The 19,995-nt window shown below is 42.2% G+C and overlaps 1 protein-coding gene across 9 annotated transcripts in view; it reads left to right on the forward strand.

Moving 5' to 3' along the window:
- Positions 1-19,995, forward strand: part of pros (homeobox protein prospero) — a 134,120-nt gene that overhangs the window by 63,119 nt on the left and 51,006 nt on the right. For 4 of the 9 annotated variants that reach the window (XM_086841185.1, XM_086841192.1, XM_086841193.1 and 1 more), the window contains exon 1: positions 14,677-15,841. The exons of 1 other annotated variant lie outside the window; for it this stretch is intronic. The gene's annotated coding sequence lies outside the window, so the exon portion shown is untranslated. Of the gene's footprint in view, positions 1-7,277; positions 9,187-11,357; positions 13,272-14,676; positions 15,842-16,340; positions 19,487-19,995 lie in introns of those variants that run through there. 4 more of the 9 variants (XM_086841188.1, XM_086841186.1, XM_086841189.1 and 1 more) reach the window with 4 other exon arrangements.

Here is a 19,995-nt window from a genome sequence, read left to right on the forward strand (position 1 = left end):
GTGTCGAAAATATAAAAAGGCCAATGCAACGGTCGAAGTGGGGGAAGGAAATTCGAGGAGCACTGCCATAGAAGAGGTGACTAGAACTGACACCAAAGCCTCATGGAAATCACTTTTATTTCTAAACACAAAAAAATAATGCCTTAAATTTAACATGAGCAGGATGAGCATATAGAACAATTCAATCAGAGATGCCACAGATGATTGGTACTAGCTTTTTAAAGGATATGTGATTTCATAACTCAAAATATCCTTGAGATAACCAACTTATTAATATAAAAATGTTGTAGTAGTCCTGCCGCACCACTTGTAGTTCCCTTTCATCTTTGTTATCCTTCTCACCTGTTCCTTTCCGTCTGCTGATCTGAGGTATCTTCTCGCTGGCCAACTTGCCACAGACAATCAGCTTAAACACCTCACAGGACATCACAGGACGAATCCAACCAGGACGAATCCAACCATGTGTTGCATGCCCAGCACGAAAGGACTGACCCGAAAAAGGATGTTGCCTCTATCTTCCTCTCCTCCTTTCCTCAGCTCTGATTCATTTATTTTTTATTTTCGCTCATTTTTCGGGCGCCAGCTACACACCAGTGTCCTTCTCCCTCAGCCTCACATTGTTTTTGTTGGGCCTTTTTTACCGGCTTGTAAAAATCACGTGAAATTTTTTAAATTGCGAAATAATGCCGGTCTAACTCATTATACATATATCCTGTTTTCGATGCATTTACCTCGCGATTTTTTCTTCACATTCTGTTACGTGATTTCAGTTTTGGTCAATTGGGGGGGTTTTCAGCTATAAATGGGAAAAAGGATGTGGATGCACAGCAATAGCTGGTGGAGTTCAAATAATGTTGTATATTAGGTGAACAGAAGAAAATATATTTATAATATTGTTAGTTGTGGTAGTTAAAAAGCATTTGGTTTCTTAAATATTTTATATTCAAGTTGAGATTATTTATATGACTTTATTTTCGTTGTCATCCTTGATAAATTCTTAGAAATTAAAGCATAGCATATTTATTTAGAAACAGCCATCTTATATAATAATATTTCTGGCAGAATTTTAATACAGTTTTATTAATTATTTTACTATGATCTACGGACTCTACGTGGCCATAAAATTCTTGGTGTCTTAATTTATTTTCTCAACCCCCTAATTAAGTACTTCCTTTTGCTGTCTCAGAAACGGCGACTGTGGGGTACATTGTTGTAATGAAATTGTTATCGGGTCGTTAGCACCGGAACTAGACATTTTCCCTTGCCCCTTCTTAAAATTGAGGAAATTACTAACCAAGAATCACCTCAGTCTCGGCTTTGTTTTTGTTTTGCCATCAACGGAAGTTTTTAATTTGCTGCACTCTACGCCTGCACAAACGACTTTGCCTTCGAAAAACTGCAGTTTCGGGCTGCATAATATGCACTTTGCTTTGCTCCCTTTTCGGCCCGAAGGGGGTTGTTAGCCGGCCTAGACCAGGGCCAAGTTGCAGGCCCTGTTTTGTCTATTATCCCACGGAACTCAATTACCCGAAACAAAGCGCTATCACTGCAACGGTGGTCGGGCTTGTCTTTCCCCAATGTGTGTATGTGTGCAATTTCGTGTAACTTTTTGGGCCAAAAGTTTCGTAAATTGCATTCGCGCGGAAAGAAATTTTCGGAAATTGCCTTAAAGATTAAAGTCGGGGCAAAAGAGTTGGGAATTAGTTGCGAGAAAGGCGCCAGGTGGGCGAGTCACTTGGCTCGGTCATGACGCCACTTCTTGGCCACGAAAGTAAGTCACACCACGAAAGGTGCGCCCTCGGATGACTTAGGAGTTTGCTGTGTCCCCGTATCTGCTTGTGCTTGTGTCCTGGCGACACTTGTAACCAAATTGACACTAAAACCCATGCCCACCACCCTTCAGTTGGTGGCTTCGGGTCCCCAAGGTTTCGAAGACGGCGACGACAACTTGGGCCACACCTTTGCTTGCCCACATGTGGCCAGTGGGTAAATAGTGCTGGCAATGTGTTAGTGTGTGTCCATGCAAAGTAAATATTTCCAGTCGCAAGGATTTCATTATCCTTATCACATGACAAGCGGAATTTTTCCGCAGCACACACACAGCAGCAGCGAAAGATGTTACTGGGACTCAATGAATGCATGTATGTTGCGACGCCACAATGCCGCCTTTCGCTTGGCGTGTAATGTCCTTTAAGTCCTGTTTGGACTTTAATTACGCAGCACCGCCCTAGATGAGGGGTATTTTAGTGGGTTTGCTGGAATAGTTATCAGGTGCTGAGGAAATGAACTAAGATTTACATTTTGTATCCTTTTTGGAGCAGAAGAAACATATATTTCCTAAAAAAAATATCCTTAAAAGTTCTTCATTGTAATTAAAACTTAATACATTGAAATTCGAATTCGCTTACAGGATATTCTTTGTCCTTAGCTTTGCCTTACTTTGTCATTGTTTATGTTGCCGCTTTTGTTGCCTTGGTGGTTTTACCGTCTCTTGAGATATTCCTTTATGTGTGTCCTTACATATATATGTGTGTGCATGCTTATGGGTTAGTGTGAGTGGCACTCCTGTGTGCTTATCCTTAACGGCGGTTGAGCAACTTAACTATTTGCATGTTTGTCCTGGCTCGCTGTCGTCGCTGCGGTCTGTGCCTAGTTTAGAGCCCTTGAAGATGACGTCGTCGCTCTCGTCCTGCCAGGACCTAGTTGTTAATTACCGCAAGTTGGCTGCCAGGACAAAAGGCGCCTCGTGCGCTCTTAATTGAAATTGAGTTTCAGTTTCAGCTAATGTCTTTATTAGGCATATCTCGCCATGTAAGTGTGCATGGTTTTTCCTTAGAACCCAGTTGAGTGGATCAGAGTCAATGCCAATTATTTGTCAATCACAGGATGGGAGAAGGGAGCTTGGGTTGCATTTACAAACGGAAACGCATTTCGTTGGCAAATTGCGACTAAAAGCAACTGGCTCTATATACCAGAGACAGCAGCAACAGCAACAACAATGACAGCGGACAACAAATTGATATATATGGACAAGTCCGCGGATTGACAAAGCAGCTGCAGCGTAAAAACCCAGCCATGTTGCCTGTCCGTTAAAGTTCCCATTCCCTCTCTCGACCCTTTTTCCTACGAAAAATAGCATTTGAGGCTGAGTTGTTGCGCTGTTGCTGTCGCGAAAAGTGCATTTTGTTGAGCGGCCAACGGGGCGGATGAGCGACGCATACGAGGAAAATAGAAGGGGTGCACAGAAGGGGTGTGTGTGTGTGTGTGTGAGAGTGTGGTGTTTGGGGGAGTTACTGTAAAGGAAGCAGAGCAGCTTCGGCGACAGTCGCAGTTGCATTGAATTTTTGCCATTGCAACGTTGGCTGACAGACGCCAGGACATGAGGCAGCATCCTCCCCCCAACCAAGCCACTTCCTAACCGAAGGGGTTTTCCCCCTTGACCAACCTCAACCTCACCCCCCATACACAACAACGCCGCCCTATGTAGGCGGGGCTTTTTTGTAATTTTTTTTTTGTTTTCCAAACGCAAGCGCGCATTTTTAATGCAACAACGCAGAGTTCATGGCAGAGCAAGAGAGAGAGAGTGGAGGGCGAGTGAATCAGTTTTATTCCGGGCTTAGTATTTTGTATATCGCTCTCGCCCCCCTTCGGTGATGATGCATTTTGTGGCCTGGACCTGCAGTTAAAAATATTACATATCGAAAGTTCAAAGTTCGGTTGTAGGGCATCCGCTTGCATGTCCTTTGAGTCTCGCACTCGGATCCGCTTGATTAATTAAAAGCAAAATATGTTTATGGCCAGCGCAACAGTTCCTTGGGGGATAACCGGATGATGATGGTGGCCACCTGTGGGAAGAGAGGGTCAAAGGGCAAGCTCATGAAAAAAAAAATAGCGAACAGAAAGCCATGAATTATGCAGATCCCTCGGGTGAGGTGGTCACTCGATCTCCGATTTACATGGCCATGTGAGGCAACTGTACCGCCTGACACTTGGCGGAACCTTTGTCTCCGCTTCCTTTCCAGGAACAAAAGGCCAAACGGTCAACCCCCTTTTGCTGATTGCATTTGCTGCAACATTTTTCGTTTCGGTTTTGTTTGCCTCAACTCTAAAGAGGGGGGGCTGGAATGGGGGGAGATGTTGCAACTGCAACTGCAACTACACCGCCCTGCACTGCACTGCACTGCTGCAGTGTCCTGGCATTCGAATGGACTTTTGTTGTCGTCCAAAATGCAGCTGTCGCGGTGCACAGACCGCTCCGACCCCGCTCCCTTCACTCCCTCTGCTTGTTTAGTTTTTCGCGCAATTTTCCGCGCTGCCTTTGTCATTTTCGGGGGTTTTTTCATCCGATGCCGCTGCCCGCCAGCCGATATTTTCGTTATATAAAGCCCAGGACACGGACATGCATGCTTTTAGGCAACGGCCAGTGCATGCAAATGCATCTGCAACTGCAGCAGCGCTTCGGGGAATATGCAAATCAGCCATCAGCAGCAACAGCAGCAGCTGCAGTTGCACACAAAAGGCTCAAACTAGAAATGCTTTATGGCCACCATTGCACATGGTAAGGGGGGAGGTAGGGGGAGAAGGGTCACTGGCATAATTGATGCTATTCGGGCCGCAACCAGCTTTGCACGACCATTAATTTGCTTTCGAATTGCTTTCAACTAATTGGACAGCAGCATAATGTGAATTTAATGAAGATCGCGAATGATGTAGGATGGGACGAGGGTGACGGCTGATTAGAAGCCAAATAGTAACCAATTTAAGCCATCATTAATCATGTTTTAATGCAGATCCAACTATATAATGAAACTGTTGCAATGGTATTTCATAATTTGCGTTTAATGATGGATAGGAGCAGACATTTCTGCTGGTATTTATGGATTATCTATAAATACTTCCAAATATTAAGAAATGTTTGCTTATAAACTTAAACTAAATGATTTAAATGGTAAGGAATTAAATGAAGAAATTTGACAGGTATTATAATTTTTAGTCAGAAGTTACCAAAGCAATGAAGTAGTCATTTCTGATCCTATAATTTATATATATTCTTGATCAATAACATTAGAGGAATCATAAAGTCATGTTAGGTTCATCTTTTCTACTATAAATTAAAGACTATTACTTAAAGTGCTATTTTAAGATATGATATATGTTGTTTTAGTCCCTCCCTTTAATCCAATATTATGTTAAATGATTTATTATTCGGCATTGATACTAAAAGTTAACTTACTTTACCAATAGTAAATTATTTTATAAGCAAATTCCTGGTTGATAGCTTAAGCCAAAGTCTAGTATAAGTGATAATGTCCTGTAAAATCATAAGTACAAATGTATATCCCATCATATCAGTAGAGTGTAGATATAATGCAAATTAAACCGATGATCTGCATTCCAGTTCCTTTTGAGCTCAGATTGCCCTAGGAGATTCATTCATGATTCTGTTTGTTTTTTAATGCGATTTTCGAGCATAGTTTTACCAACGGATGAGTCCACCCTGCCGGCTGCAGTACACCGAAGCTCATTAATTAATGATGGCTGGCCAGGGGATGGACAGACCAGCGACCGCAGCAGGTGGCATGGCACCCTTCTTCCCCCGTCTCACCGCCATGACCTTTGGCAATTGTGCATAACAACTTATGAATCCATAAGCTATCTGGCAATCTCTTTATGAAGCAGCATTGCCAATTCCTCTTCCATATCGCCATACCAAAACCAAAGCCAAACGAAACGGAACCGAGGCCCTTTACCCAAACCAGATCCAGATCCCAGCAGTAGCAAAGGCAAAGTCAATAGCCAATGCCATCGATAAAGCCATAAACTCCATGTACTGGGTGGGATTGTGGGTGCTGTTCCTATACGGCCTAAACTGCGCCACCTTTCAGCCCACACTCCCACCTTTGTCCCGGACAACGTGGCGTATGAGTAACGAACGCGATGCGTAGGATTAAATGCAGGCTCTGCCTAGTTTCGATCCGTTGTCCCTCCCACAGCCATCCATCCATCTATATATATATATATATATATACATATATATAGATATATATATTCCCAATACATATATATCCATATATGGCTGCATATATATCTATATGCACATTGCAGTGGCTGTCGCTGCATTCGTCCACCAATTTTTCTCCGCTTTTTTGATGCGCTTCCATACCCCCTCCTGTGGCACGAGTTTAGTGAGAATTTATGCTGGCTCTATTGTTGCTGTTGTTGTTGCAGATCCTGGGTTTGAGTACGGATGGCGTTCTATATTTTTTCCAGCTGCAATTTTTCTTTGCTGGATATTTTAATGCCAACTCTGGCGATTTACCAATACATCCAGAAAAGGCGGCGAAATAAAATGCAAAAAAAAGAAAGAAAAGAGTGTTGCATGCGCGCAGGGGCAACATAGAAAACTTTTACGTTTCGTTTAGGTTTTTGTTTTGTTTTTTTTTTTTTTACCAGCTTTCCCTGCCATTTTTTTTGCTTTCTGCCATTGCAAATGAAAACGAAAAAATTGCATTTTCCCCGCCGAATGTGTGTGTGTGTGCGGGAAGTTCGAGTGCGGGAAGTTCGAAATCAAAACAAAACATGGCCACATGGCGCTGTTTGTGGGTTGACGGAAGGGCCTCAAACGGGGCGTTGGGTGTTCATCCCACATGGCGGAGTTTGGAGCAACAGCTACCCACCAAACCACCCACCAACCCCATCCTAGCAGTGGCTACTGGTCAGTGTGGCTCGAGGGAGTACCGGGTTTTAGGTACACTTAGGCTGCAGTTCTGCCAACAACCACCCCGTCCCCCATTTCCGGTGGCTTGGGTGCTGCATACTTTTTGGCGTTGTTTGATTTTTAGGCGCAGCAAAATGCGTTTTGCTCTTGATTGGAGGTCCCGGAGAGTGTGAGTGAGAGACGGGGGCTGCACACACAAATACACACAAAACAGTGTGGTATGTGCATTGTCCATGTCCTGCTGTGCATGTGTGTTTTTGTGTGTGTGTACGTGTCGCTGCTGCTGCTGTCGTCGCGCTTTGTTTTGATTTTTCGCGACTGAGCGCGCGTTGCTGTCTGTTTCTCTCTGTGTTTTTGGATTTGTCCGGCATTGCATATGTGCGCCCAGTTCGAGTGGGTTTGAGTGTAGTGTTGCATGTGTGTGTGTATATGTGTACATTAGCAGGACTCTCGGCGTCGGCGTCGCAGTCGCAGCAATTTTTTGCGCCAAAGCCAAAGCCAAAAAAGACGAGGACAATTCGGTTGGCGCTGCTGCTGCCGCTGCCTGCCGCGGAATTCATTTTTTTTTTCATCCTTTGCGCGCGTTTCGCGCCCGGCCAGCGGCCACTTTCATCCATAGTCCACACACAGTCACAGTCACAGCCATATCCACAGGCACAGGGACATCCACATCCTACTCCATCATCAAAGCGCTGCAGCGACGACGCCATCGACATCGACAGCGGCTCTGGCTGTGTGACTCTGGGGCCCATCGTCATCGTTAGCAATTTTAGCCAGGACATTGCAACAGAAAACGGCTAAACGCGAAACAAGTTGCGGCGCTTTTTTCTGCTCCTCGGGTTCACGTCTCCCTGTCCTGGCCTGTCCTGAATCGAACTGAGCTGCACTGAGGCCGCAAAAGGATCAGGCAGCGGGCACCAGGCACCAGGCATCAGGCACCAGGCATCGGGCAAGGCAAATCAGTAGGCAGTGCAAGGCAGGCAGGCAGGCAGTCGGCAGGCAGGTCTTCTCGCCACTTCTCGCAGACTTCTTCGCATCTGCATAAATCACCCCAGAAGCAGAAGCAGAAGCAGGAGCCGAAGCAGAAGCAGAATCACAAGCAGTTGCAAAGAAAAAATCAAAACTGAAAACAAACAAAAAAAAACGAAAAAGAAAATACAAACAGAGAAACTCGTAGAGAGTGAGAGAAAGATCTAGAAAAAAGTGCCAAGTGAATGTGTGAAAGTGAAAGTGTGAGCAAAATGACTTGAAGTGCAGCAAAGACTAGACGAAACCTAAACACCTTCACTCAAACAAACACTCTTCCCAACTCTACCCCACACTGCGTATACGCAACATTCGCTCAGAATGCTGCCAAGACATCGCGCATACGCACCGTTGGCCCATCAGCCCATCGAACTGAGACTCGGGCTGGGGCTTGTGAGTGTCTTGAGTCGTGCATCGTGTGTTGTAATACGCTAGAAAAAATAATATATATATTATAAGAAAAGACAAGAAAAGCCGGCTTACGCCGAAAGACAATGTAAACGCCGGCATTAGAATGTAGCGCAGTTTTTTCTTCATTTCCCAAAACTAACTAACAAAACCAGCCAGCCAACAACAAATAACAAAATAGACAAAGTTACATTTTTGCCAATATATCGATAATATTAATCACTTGATAAATCAGCGACATTTCGTTCGTAAGCAACAAACAAGCAAGCAACAAACAACAACAACAACAACAACAACAACAACTAACAACATCAGCCATCAGCAGGAAGCCCAAAAGAAGAAGCAACCAAATATAAGCAGGCAATATCAGTCAGTCAGTAGCACGTCAGCAGTATTACGAAAACGAAGTAAATAGGATTGAGTAACTCCAGTTTCAGTTCCGCACCGATTCCGATTTGAGCCAAAATTAAAACGTCTGAATTTGATTTCGACCGTCTCGCATTTGTCTGGCCCCGTTCCGTCTTCAAGTCTCGGCCACAGGTTCGTCATCGTCCCGACACCATCTCAGTTTCTACAAATTCAGACGTAGATCCTTAGTTAGTTCACCTTTTTGTATTGTGCATTTCGGCAAGCCACACTATTTGGAAAAGATCCAAGAGGAGTCTTAAAACAAAACAAAAGAAAAAAAGAGGAGAAGAGCAGAAGTCAACACTCGAAATCGAAAACTACGAAATTACCTGAAAAATTTTTAAAACAACCAAAAAGTCTATGAGAGCAACAAAAATTACACGCTAAATTTTACAAATGTCAAAATTTTCTTATATTAATTTATAAAAAATAACAAATAATAAAATTAACAAGAAAAAAAACAAAGAAATTATAAAAAAGAGAGGACCCTTAACAACAGAAAAAGCGAAAAGTAAACGGAACTATACTAAAGTAATTAATCAAAGTTTAGAGAGAAAACACTAAATGCAAACGGAATATCAAAATTATTGTGATGTGATATTTTTTCGATGTATTTTTATTTAAGGGTGAGTACAATTAATATATATTACAACTGTAACATACATACCTTAACAATATTACAATAAACATAGATAATAGTTTTTGAATTGAAAAGGTACTGTTAGATTATTGTTCTCAATACATCTCTATTAAAAAAATAAGTTGCTAAAAATTTCCAGAGTTTATCCCTTAATTGCATTTTCACGATCAATTTAATATATTACTATATATTCCCTTTTTCTTCTTAAATATTCTCACTAAAGAAATATGTAAAAGTCTCTCTGTTCAATAGTATGGTATTATAGTTTTAGGCAGAATCGCAGTGAAGGAGTCATTTTCGACCCCATAAATCATTTATATTCTTGATCAGCATCAATAGCTGAATCGATCTAGCCATGTCCGGTCAAAAACGAAATTTTCAAAATTTTCATTAAAATTGTCAAAACTTGACAAAAAATAGAATTTTTAAAATTTTTTAACTTAGTATGCAGATCTGTAAGCCCTATAAAAACTAGCACAGAAATGGGTTCCGAATCGAATTTAATACAGTTTTGGCTTAGTTATCATATTTCAAAAACTATGATTTACCCAAAAAACTTAAATACAAAAATATCGATTGAATTTACCTGGAATACACCCTTTCTATATTTTAAATCGTAAAAAATTCATAAAAGTCTTAATATTTTAAATATTATCCTCGTACCTGTCAAAACAGAAAAGATTTTCAAATTGAGATTAATGCATTTTTGGCTTAGTTCTATTGCACATTCAAACTCATGATCCTTTGGCTAACTCCTAAGTTATATTAACCGCAGCTTTTCGAACTGAGCTTAATTTCTGGGTTTCTTTTAATTTCAAAAAAATTAATTATATATAATTAATTAAAATTAGTCACAAGGAAAGCTAACAAAGTAATAAGGGAGAAATCAACAAATTACTTTTGCTTTTAAGTTACTCTTTTTAATAGGGTTCTTTTTTAAGAAAAATGAGGATTGTTTTGATTTTAATATTATTTTTTTTTCGTATTTAAAAAGATGATTTTTGTATCTAAACCAACATCTAATTTCCATAAATAAATACATGGGGAAAGTAAAAATTTCCTTTACAATTATAAAAGCAAAGGTTTAAAAAAGGCTGTCTAGTTAGTTTCTCCAAGCAGAATGAATTATTTCTTGAGTTTCTTCATAAAATGTGTGAAGATCGCTAAAGTTTCTTCATCACTCAGAACCCAAGCACTGCTTTGGCTTGAGCTCGAGCTCGGCTTTGGTCCTGTTCGTCTTTCCTCTTCCTGAGGACTTCGTGTCTGTTGTCGGGCGACGGAGTTCAGCTGCAGCAGCAACATGCAACAGCATCGTGTTGCTGGTGTGCATGTGCATGTGCAGTAGCAGCAGATGCAGGTTTAGTTGTAGTTGTAGACTTTTTGCTTTTCTACATCCTCGCACACACACACGCAGACACTACAACCAACTCCCCGTAACTCACACATGAGTGCAGGAGGTGAAGTTTTGGAGTCGTGCACATAATGTAAACAAGGACATGCGCAGTGCATCCCCGTTTTCCCCGCCAGGAGAAGTGCAGTGCAGGCAATGCAATTGCCAACTAGAAGATAGCAGTGGCAGCAACTGAAGGGGCAGCTTGGTTGCCTTGTGGGTGGCTCTCGATGGGTTTGGGGGCTCCATTTACCAACTGCTGCTGCTGCTGCACTAGTAAATAGCAGATGGCAGCGAAGCCGGCGACGACGTTAGCTGCAACGTCGCTGTCGACGCCAACTTGCCACAGTTTAGATGGGAAAAAAGGAAAACTCCAAAGTGGCAAAGAGCCAGATAGAGAGAGCAAGTCCGAGTGCGAGAGCCGGAGCGAAAGAGAGGACCTCGGATGCGCAACGAGAGCTGCGAGTGCAGCCGAAAGGATGCAACGCTGCAAGGCAATTGCACTCCAGGACTCTCACAGCCGCCAGACTGAGGCGGTTGCTTCTTTTTTTGGTTGTGTTGTCTCTTTTCGGCTTATTTTTAGAAGTTCGCCGCCCAGTCCCCCCCTCTCAATCCGCCTGCAGTTTATTTACTTGGCCAGGACTCGGAATTTTACATGGCAGCAAGGGGGGGTTTGGGCAGCAGCTGTTCATGGAGCCCCAGCACGTGCAGCAAGCAACTGCCCTTCAGCTGCCCCAACCTTCCAGCGTGATTTGTGCGTTGCCAACAGGACAACAACGACAACGACAACGACAACGACGACGAGGACGAGGACTTCGACGATGGTCTGGAGCTGAAGCTGGGCATGGAGATGGGGTTTGGGTTGGGTTGGGTTAAATGGATATGGAAAGGGGACTGGGACTGGGACTGGAGATGGGTGGTGCAGCTGCATTTCTTTGGTAGCGCCGTCGTGCGTGGTTGGTCGGCTCGCAAAAAGGGTCGACGGTTGGTGTGGGTCAAGTGTGGGCGCGTAGACATTGCGTAGAGTCGGAGCAAAGTTTTTTCTATTTCTTGGTGGGGCAGCAGCTGACCCCCAACCCCCGCACATCAGTTACCACCACCACCGCGCTTCATTCGCAAATCGAGTGCTCCAAGTACATAGGCCGTGTTCTGTGACCTGTCTATATGTATGGGGTTTTTGCGCGCGCGAACTTTTGCCAAAGGAAAAAAACTTACATACAAGGACAGTGGCAGGTTCGAGGGGGGTGTTCGCTGCATTTTGCGCGTCTGTAGATTTTTTTTTTTTCGGCGGCTATCGATGAAGGTGGGGTGTGGGTCCATGTACGTGCCCGTGTGTCCATGTCCATGTCGCGATGACGGAACGCCGAACGAATGGGGAACGCATCGCATCGCATCGCAAACGCAACGCATCTATCTCATCGGCATCGGAAGGCATCGGGCCGGGCACCGCAGTTGGCATACGGCTTTTGGACGTCTTTTGAGTAGAACATTGCTTTTTTATATCCTCGGCACGACGCACCGCCCGCCAGCGAGTGAGCAAAAGAAGTAACGGCCACGATAGCCGCCGCTCCAGCGAGGAGCCGCAGAGTTGGTCCAAGTCGTCGACGGTTCGGTTCAGTTTCGGACTTGCTTATTTTCTAAAAATCGCCAAAGCAAAGCAGCAGCGGCACACACACAGCCCCGGCCAGTGCAGTGCAGTTCGGAGTGAGAGGTTGCATTATTATATATATAAAATATATATTGCATATATATATATATATATACGGTATAGAATATAGATATATATATAGATATATATACATATAAATGGGTGCAAAGTGCGCGCGCGTTTGCCGCCCCCTTTAACCGGTGAGGAGCTGGGGCGCAGCGAGGCAGCTTCAGCTTCAGCCGTTCGAGTGCCGTCAAATACTATTTATATACAATAAATGAAATAAAATATATGCAAATATATATCTATATATCTAAATACATGTATCCGGCCGCGAGTGTCCGCGTCGTGTGTGTGCGAGTGTGCGTCGATGCCCGCTTGTCCGGGTTACAATAAAAGCTTCGATCGAAGGCAAAACCCCAAAATTCGAATGCAATCAACTGATTTCTTTGACAACGCCAATTGATTTCGTTTTAACAATTCACCGCTGCCCGCATAAAGACCGAAATTTAAGAAGGCATAAAACGCATCCCCGATATTTTTAACTCAAGGATCCAACAGCTCTCGACTAAGACCCTTCAGTCAACGGCGTCCACTCGTCTGCGTCGTCGTCCGCTGTCCTTAACCCAAGTTTCAGGGTTTCTCCAAGGAGCTAAATGCTATAAAATTAGATTTGTTGAGCGGGCAAACCCGAAAAGTCCACCGACTTACCTCTCATGTTGGCACACACTCTGATCCAGGTGCAATCCAACAGATACTGCAAGGCACTGCAACCAACTGAGAAACCACCAGAGCTTCAGTTCCAGCTCCATCGCTCCATTGATCCTGTGGAGCGGCTGGGTCAGTCCATTCAGCTGGACCGCTCGCACCGCTCCGCGTTCCCGGCGACGGCGACGCAGACAGCGATGCTAGAGTGGCCAACGAAACGCCTCACCGGAATCACCAGGATCCCAGGAATCACACAGGACATAGCTGTGGATACGAGAGAGAAACTGAACATCGCCATGGATAAATAACATCAGTAAATTGTCCTGTACGTGATCGAACATCACCTATGCCCCATGAACCATCCATAAATGCACTTTTCCATTACTCTATAAAGTCTGACAGAGAATCCTTGCCATTTTATTATCCTTAGATTACAAATTTTGGGTGATAGGTAAAATATTAATAGAGGCTAGAAATATTTACAAAAATGGGAAAAAGGATCATGAAGAGCAGTAGAGTTACTAGAACTAAAATTTTTGCTAGTTCAGTTGGGCTTTTAAAAAATAAAGATTGAGGAAAATGGGAATGGTTTCCAATATAAAAAATTATATGTTTGTCCTTAAATTGAATTTGTAATTATTTTCATGCGAAGAGTTTTGTAGAAATTCTAATTTCTTTATGGAGAAATACCTGATAAACGTGTGTGTATATTTTAATTTTCCTATTTTATTTTTTTCTTATGTTTTTTTTTTAGTATAAAAAGTGCAGGTACTTAACTGTTATGGATAATTAATTGCTGATTTCCTTTATTATTTACTTATGCTTTTTAAAGATCTTCTTGTTTGCAAACATTTAATTTCTTAACGAAAAATCATTTCCCATTGTTAAGGTTATATTTATAATTTTATTCCTATAAATCCTCCCATTCCTATTATTATGATTAAAACTACTTGTTTGCTTCATTTGAGTATATCCCCCCAAAATTCAAGCACGTGCTTGCAACCACAAAAAAAAGTAAGAAAAAAGACAGGAAAATATTTAGGAAAATGGAGCAAGTCCTTTACCATCTCTCAGCTATAAGAGACACTCTAGTTTTAGAGTCCTTTCCCCATTGCAACATTCGCCGCAGAAGCCGACGGCAACTCAGAGTGTTTCTTTGTCAGCAAATCCCCAAAGTAGGACTCAGTTTTAGAGTGTCCTGTGGAATGTATTTGTGAGCAATTTCTGTAGGTGGGGATAAGGGAATCTTCAAGAGAATATAGTACGTTAGAGTCTTGGAGGAAAGTCCTTAGAAATCGAACATATCACCATAGGATGTTGCTCCTTCTGCTGCTGCTTACACTAATATCCTGCCACACACACAAACACTCACACACAGATACCCGTTCTCCATTTTGTTGAAGCAGCGACGCCAACGTTGACTTCGCTGCTGACGCCATGCGATGCGATTGCCCCTCCATGTATTTGAGTATTTGAAATGCGCACTAGCTCTAGCTCAAAGTGTTTGTGTGTGTGTGCGTGCGAGCGAGCTCCCCTCCGCTGTGGGTGTGTGCGACTGTGGGTGTATGGGTTTGGGGATATCCTGGCTTTGGGTGGGCGAAGGTCCTGGCAGCGCTGCCGCGGATTTTATTTGCAAAGCCCCCCCCCCCAATGTGTGTGTTTTTGCCATTGCCTTTGGCTTTGCAATGCCTCCCCAGCAAAAAAAAAATATATCCTGCCCCGCCGCCTGCACTCGCGTATTTTTTCGCGGCTGCGGCGGGCAAACACATTTTTTTTTGTTTGGTTTTTTTTGTATCCTGTTTTTTCGCTGCCAATACATATACAATCCCACTCGTACACCCGGACGTTTTGTGCTGGGGCAGAGAGCCGCGGCCGCGTCCGCATCCGCGTCCACGACAAGGACAACGACAACGACAGCGGCAACGAGAACGCAACGCAACGATAACGACACCGTCAGCGGTCGTCCTCGGCCTATTCGCGGCGAAATAATTTTTCGCATTTTTAGTACAAAGCTTCACATCAACGTCGTCGTACAAACAAATTTTTATTTTCGGATTTTTCAATTACGTTTTCATTTATTTTTAAGTATTAAGTTTGCGTGCACTCAAAAACAAAACAAAACCAAAACAAAAAAGAAATCAAAAAACCAAAAAGCATCAACACAAAATCAGCAACTAAAACTCGAACTCGAAAATCATAAGGAAATTCTTACCCAGAAAAAGGCAGTTGATAGATCGTGTGTCCAAAAAAAAGAAAAACCAAATCGAACTCTCTAGCAAAGAAAAGAAAACCAAAACACAAAATAAGGACCTAGTTCAGACCGCAAAGCAAAAAGTCCAAAAAAAGAATCGAAACCACTTTTTACCGGCTAACAAAATCTCGTAACGAAGACCGATTCTTAAGTGTTTTTTCGCCGTCTCTCCAAAAGTCTCGACTTAACTCTCAAACCGGCAGGAACTCTCGGCGATTCTCAGTTTGTTATTTGTTTGAACTTGTTTGCCCCTCTCACAACACAAATATATATATACTCATCAGTCCATTTTAGTTGTAATCGAAATATAGATTGTCTATTCAAAAAAAACGCAACAAAAATTTAAACAAAACAAAATACGAAAACTAAACTAAACGCAAGAAACAACAAACTTTACGAAAGAATCTCGCGAACAATTTTGAATAAAAGACACAAGACAAAATAAGAAACAAAGACACAAGTTACAAAATTCAAATGTAAAATCAAAAGTACAAAGCAAAAAGATTGTTGGCAACATTTTTATAAGTATATATACGTATTATTATGATTTGTATATATTTTTTATACGAACTCGAAACAACGGAGCCCACAACTCGATTTTGATACGCAGAATTGCTCACGTGATGCTCCGAATCCTCCGACGGGTAAGCGAATTGTGTGTGTGTAAGTGTGTGTGTGTGTCTGCTGCTCCTTGAGCAGAAGACGCTGGCAGAGAGAGATGGCTAGCGTGAGAGAGAGAGAAAGCAAGAGAGAGGTCCTTTTAGGAATGTCTGAACCGGCAACCCGAAGACTGCCAGCCGCAAGCTTCGTGTACCTTCGTGTGCCTGATTTTCGGCTACTTCGTGTCCCTCTGCTTTCTAATTGCGTCCTCTCTCTGCCGGCGTCCTGCGACTCCCTTCGTGTCTCTGTGTGTGTGTTGTGTGTGTGTGTGTGTGAGTGAATTACATTATCCTGAGGCAGCGGCTATACCTACACCCACGCAACTGCACATCGGCTTTGCTTGCTTCGGCTGCCGACTCCCTTCACTACACCCCCACTTTGCACTTCCGAGTCCCCATATTCCGAAACCGAATTCGCTCCGACAGCGCCTCGGCCAGGACCTCAGCTTGCTGCGGCCGCTGCCTGCCTGCTTCTTCTCTTCTAGTCCTTCTTAAGCTACGCGCGCGTACGGTCCGCCGTCGTCCCGCTCCCGTGCCAGTTCCCGATTTGCCTCGGCACTCGGCTCCTCCTTGGAGCACTTCTTCGTGCCTGTGTGTGTAGGTATAGGTGTGCCAGCGTCTGACAGTGTGTGCGTGTGGGCAGGCGCACACTTACTTGCTTACTTACTGCGTGTAGGAAATTATCTGCTGCCGCTGCCGCTGCCGGCGTCGCCTAATACACACATATATAAATAATATATATTATTATATGGGATATACATATATTTAAAAGCGGACGACGCTCGTGTATATAGAAAAGGCAGCTCGTTATCGTAGATGCCAGGATGCGGGAGCTGGGGGGCAAGGGCTGGCGCTTGCTGCTGCTTGCAAGAAAGTGTAGCACACTTATGTGGGCAGCAGCAGCAGCAGCGGGCAAACGTAAACGTAAACGTAAACGTAAGCGGAAGCGGAGACCGAGACTGGGACCGAGACAGAGACAGAGACCGAGACCGAGACAGAGACCGAGACCGAATCCTCGACTTCGACTTCGACTGAGGCAGCGCCTTGGTCTTCCTGGCACTTTACTTTCGCAGGCTAACATTGCAAATTCAGTACGTTTCCAGTCACGCGCGCAGAAGGCAGAAGTTTTGCTTGCTTATGTCTTCTACCGACGACGCCGACGAACGCCGCCTTGACTTGTGTAAAAAAATTCCAAATAAATTAATCAATTCAAATAAAATATTACAAATTAAAATTAAAGAAGAATAAAACTAATTTGAATAAGCCGTGGTGTGTCTGAGTTGAAGCCTCAATTCAAATCAGTTTTCAAGTTAAACCAATAAATAAATCAATGTCTTAATAAATTTAATGAAATAAAATTAAATAAAATAATATAAAATATAAATAAAATACAAATCAATTAAAATATTCAATTAGAAATAATCAATTAAAGCCTAGTTCAGCCAGCTCCATCGTCTCGCCAATCGAACCCAATCACAGATCCTCCTCAATTAGTTCAAGTGTCGCTGTCTTGTGGTACGTGCAACTTGCGGCTCCTTTATTTGCTGCCTCCTTTCGCGATTAGCCAACCAAAAGGGCCACAACACACACATACATCCTGCCATAGGGGAAATAGAAGACAAGACACGAAAAAAATAAAAAAAAACACTAACACAATCGCAAGCGGGCGCCACTTGCTGCTGTTTGCTGCGGCATTGGTGGCCACATTGCGCATACGACATGTTGGCCAGCAAATCATTCTGCCTGCGCATTGGCAAGCGGCGCGTCTTGGCTTTGACGGGGAAAAAACTTGGCAGGAAATTATCTAAAGCGCCCAAGGCAGCGCCAGCGCCTCAGATTCGCCGCAGCTCCGCTCAACTTAGTCAGCAAAACTTTCGTCGCTTGCAGGAGCATGTCCTTGCTCATGCCTATATAGTTGAGATACAGCGAGCATGCCTAATTTTATATATAAATACTCTCACACACACACACAAGGACACTCGGAGCCGAATATAAAAGCTTTGGGGCTTCGTTTCTTGGGAGACATTTGATCGTCTTGGCTGGCAGCGACAGCAGCGCAGCAGCATCAGCCGCAGCAGCAGCAGGAATAGGCAGCATCAGTGGGAAAACCAGAGGCATCAGCAGCCAGTTTAGAAGGTTCATCCTTAGTCAGTTGGCCACTCAGTTGGCAGGCAGTTAGGAATTTACCCAGTTATCAGTTATCAGTAGTATCAGTCTCCCCAGCTAGCCCAATCTGTCCACAATTTGACGATGGTATGTGCCAGGTTGGGTTAATATATCTAAAATATATATGTTCAAAAAAATAATAATATATTTATGCAAAACAAATAAATGTCTTAAAACTGTGACAAAGTGAGAGCCGGAAAAACGGCTGTGAAAACCAAATAAATAAAGTCCTCAAAGAGGAGAAATGTTGTGCATTAAATCAGTGTGACAAATATAAACAATATGAAATATAAATTTAATACAAACTTGTTATAAAATTATATTTCTTTATTACATTCATGATTTACTTATTATATTTTATTATTATATCGTAATTCAAATTTTACACAAAATTAATTATTTATATATGATTTTTTGAATATTTCTAGTATAAAAAAACCTAATAGAATGGAAGTTTATTTAAAAATACATTTATTATCTATTAAACATTAAATAAATTGATTGATTAAGAATTAGCTAATACAGTTATTTCAAGTACGAAAATAAATGTATTTTTCCATTACTATTTTACAATTCTTTTTATATCAACAATTTGTGTTAACTATACTTTCCTTTACTTCTCTGTTTTTATCTTTATTTTTATCAACTCTTTCCTTCTGATAACTGATTCCAAAACATTTTTTTCCCATAAATAGAAATTCAAAATCTAGATCCTATACAAATAAACAAATAGAAAAAAACAAACAAAAAAAAAAGTCTGACAAATTAAAACATAAAATCAAAGAAATGCCCGAAATTCTAAATTAAACTTCGAAAAACAAAAGCGCTGCGGCAACAAATCTTTGGAAAACCCTTCCGAAAAAAATATTCAATACAAAAAACCGAATGCAAGTCGAAGATAACAAAATAAAACTAACTAAGCCCCGACTAACCGAAAATAAAACTAACTAAGCCCGACTAACCGGAAATGAATCTGAAACAGTGAACGAAGTTTGGCATAATTTTCGGTGTGCCTCGAAGCGTAGTGACCAGAAATGTAGCGTGCTACGCGGCTGTGCCTAAAAATAATGAATTAAAATGAATTCCTTGGCCGCATAAAAAAAAGGAGTTTTTAAAATATGAAAGTGTGCGTTTAGTGACCCCTGACCCCCGTTTAGCCCCCCTCCCGTCCCCGTTGACCGCAGCGCTAGAGTGAATTGTGTCCCTGTCCCAAAACGAAAATAAATTCCCCATTACAAAAAAAAAGAAAGAAAGAAAACCGGAGAAATGCTACGTCCTCATCCGCATCACCAGCCACCGAAGCTGACTATGACCGCGGACTGTTACCGCCCGCTCCTGGCAGCGGTACAGTCCCGCTCCTCCTCCTCCTCCAACGGAGGAGATGCCAGCCATCAACGTTGAACACGCAGGCCTCTGAAGCGGCTCCATCCGCACTCGCCACTGGCATTGTAACTTAAATTAAGGGTAAAATATCGCAAATGGTATTGGTGCAAAAAAAAAAAAAAAACAAACAAAAGAACAAACCAAACCAAGAAACAATATATATAAACATTTTACTTAAAAATAAAAGAGAACAATTTACAAAAAAAACATTAATTATTTAAAGAGAATATGCAAAGAAATTAAGTTTAGGGCAAGGCAGTTAAGAGCTCAGATAAAATATAGTGAAGCTGCAAGCTTATAAGTTTTATTAAACTCTATAAAAGTTAAGTGATTATTCATTTCATGAATAAATTGCTTAATATTAGCTTTCATTTTCAAAATTATTATATATTTTAATTGGCTAAGAGTTATTATTATAAGCAATTTTACTTTATTAATATACCATATTATATGTTTAGTAATTTGATGTATTAAAATATTTCCCATCTCTTAAACACATTTATTTTAATTCCCTCTTGCGGCTTGTTACTTGAAAACCCAAAACTATCTATCTTATAAATATTAATCCCATAAAATACAAAAAAATAGCT

This window comes from Drosophila serrata, unplaced genomic scaffold (assembly GCF_035046125.1).
Source record: "Drosophila serrata isolate PLE 108 unplaced genomic scaffold, ASM3504612v1 contig_110, whole genome shotgun sequence".
Taxonomy (NCBI): Eukaryota; Metazoa; Arthropoda; class Insecta; order Diptera; family Drosophilidae; genus Drosophila; species Drosophila serrata.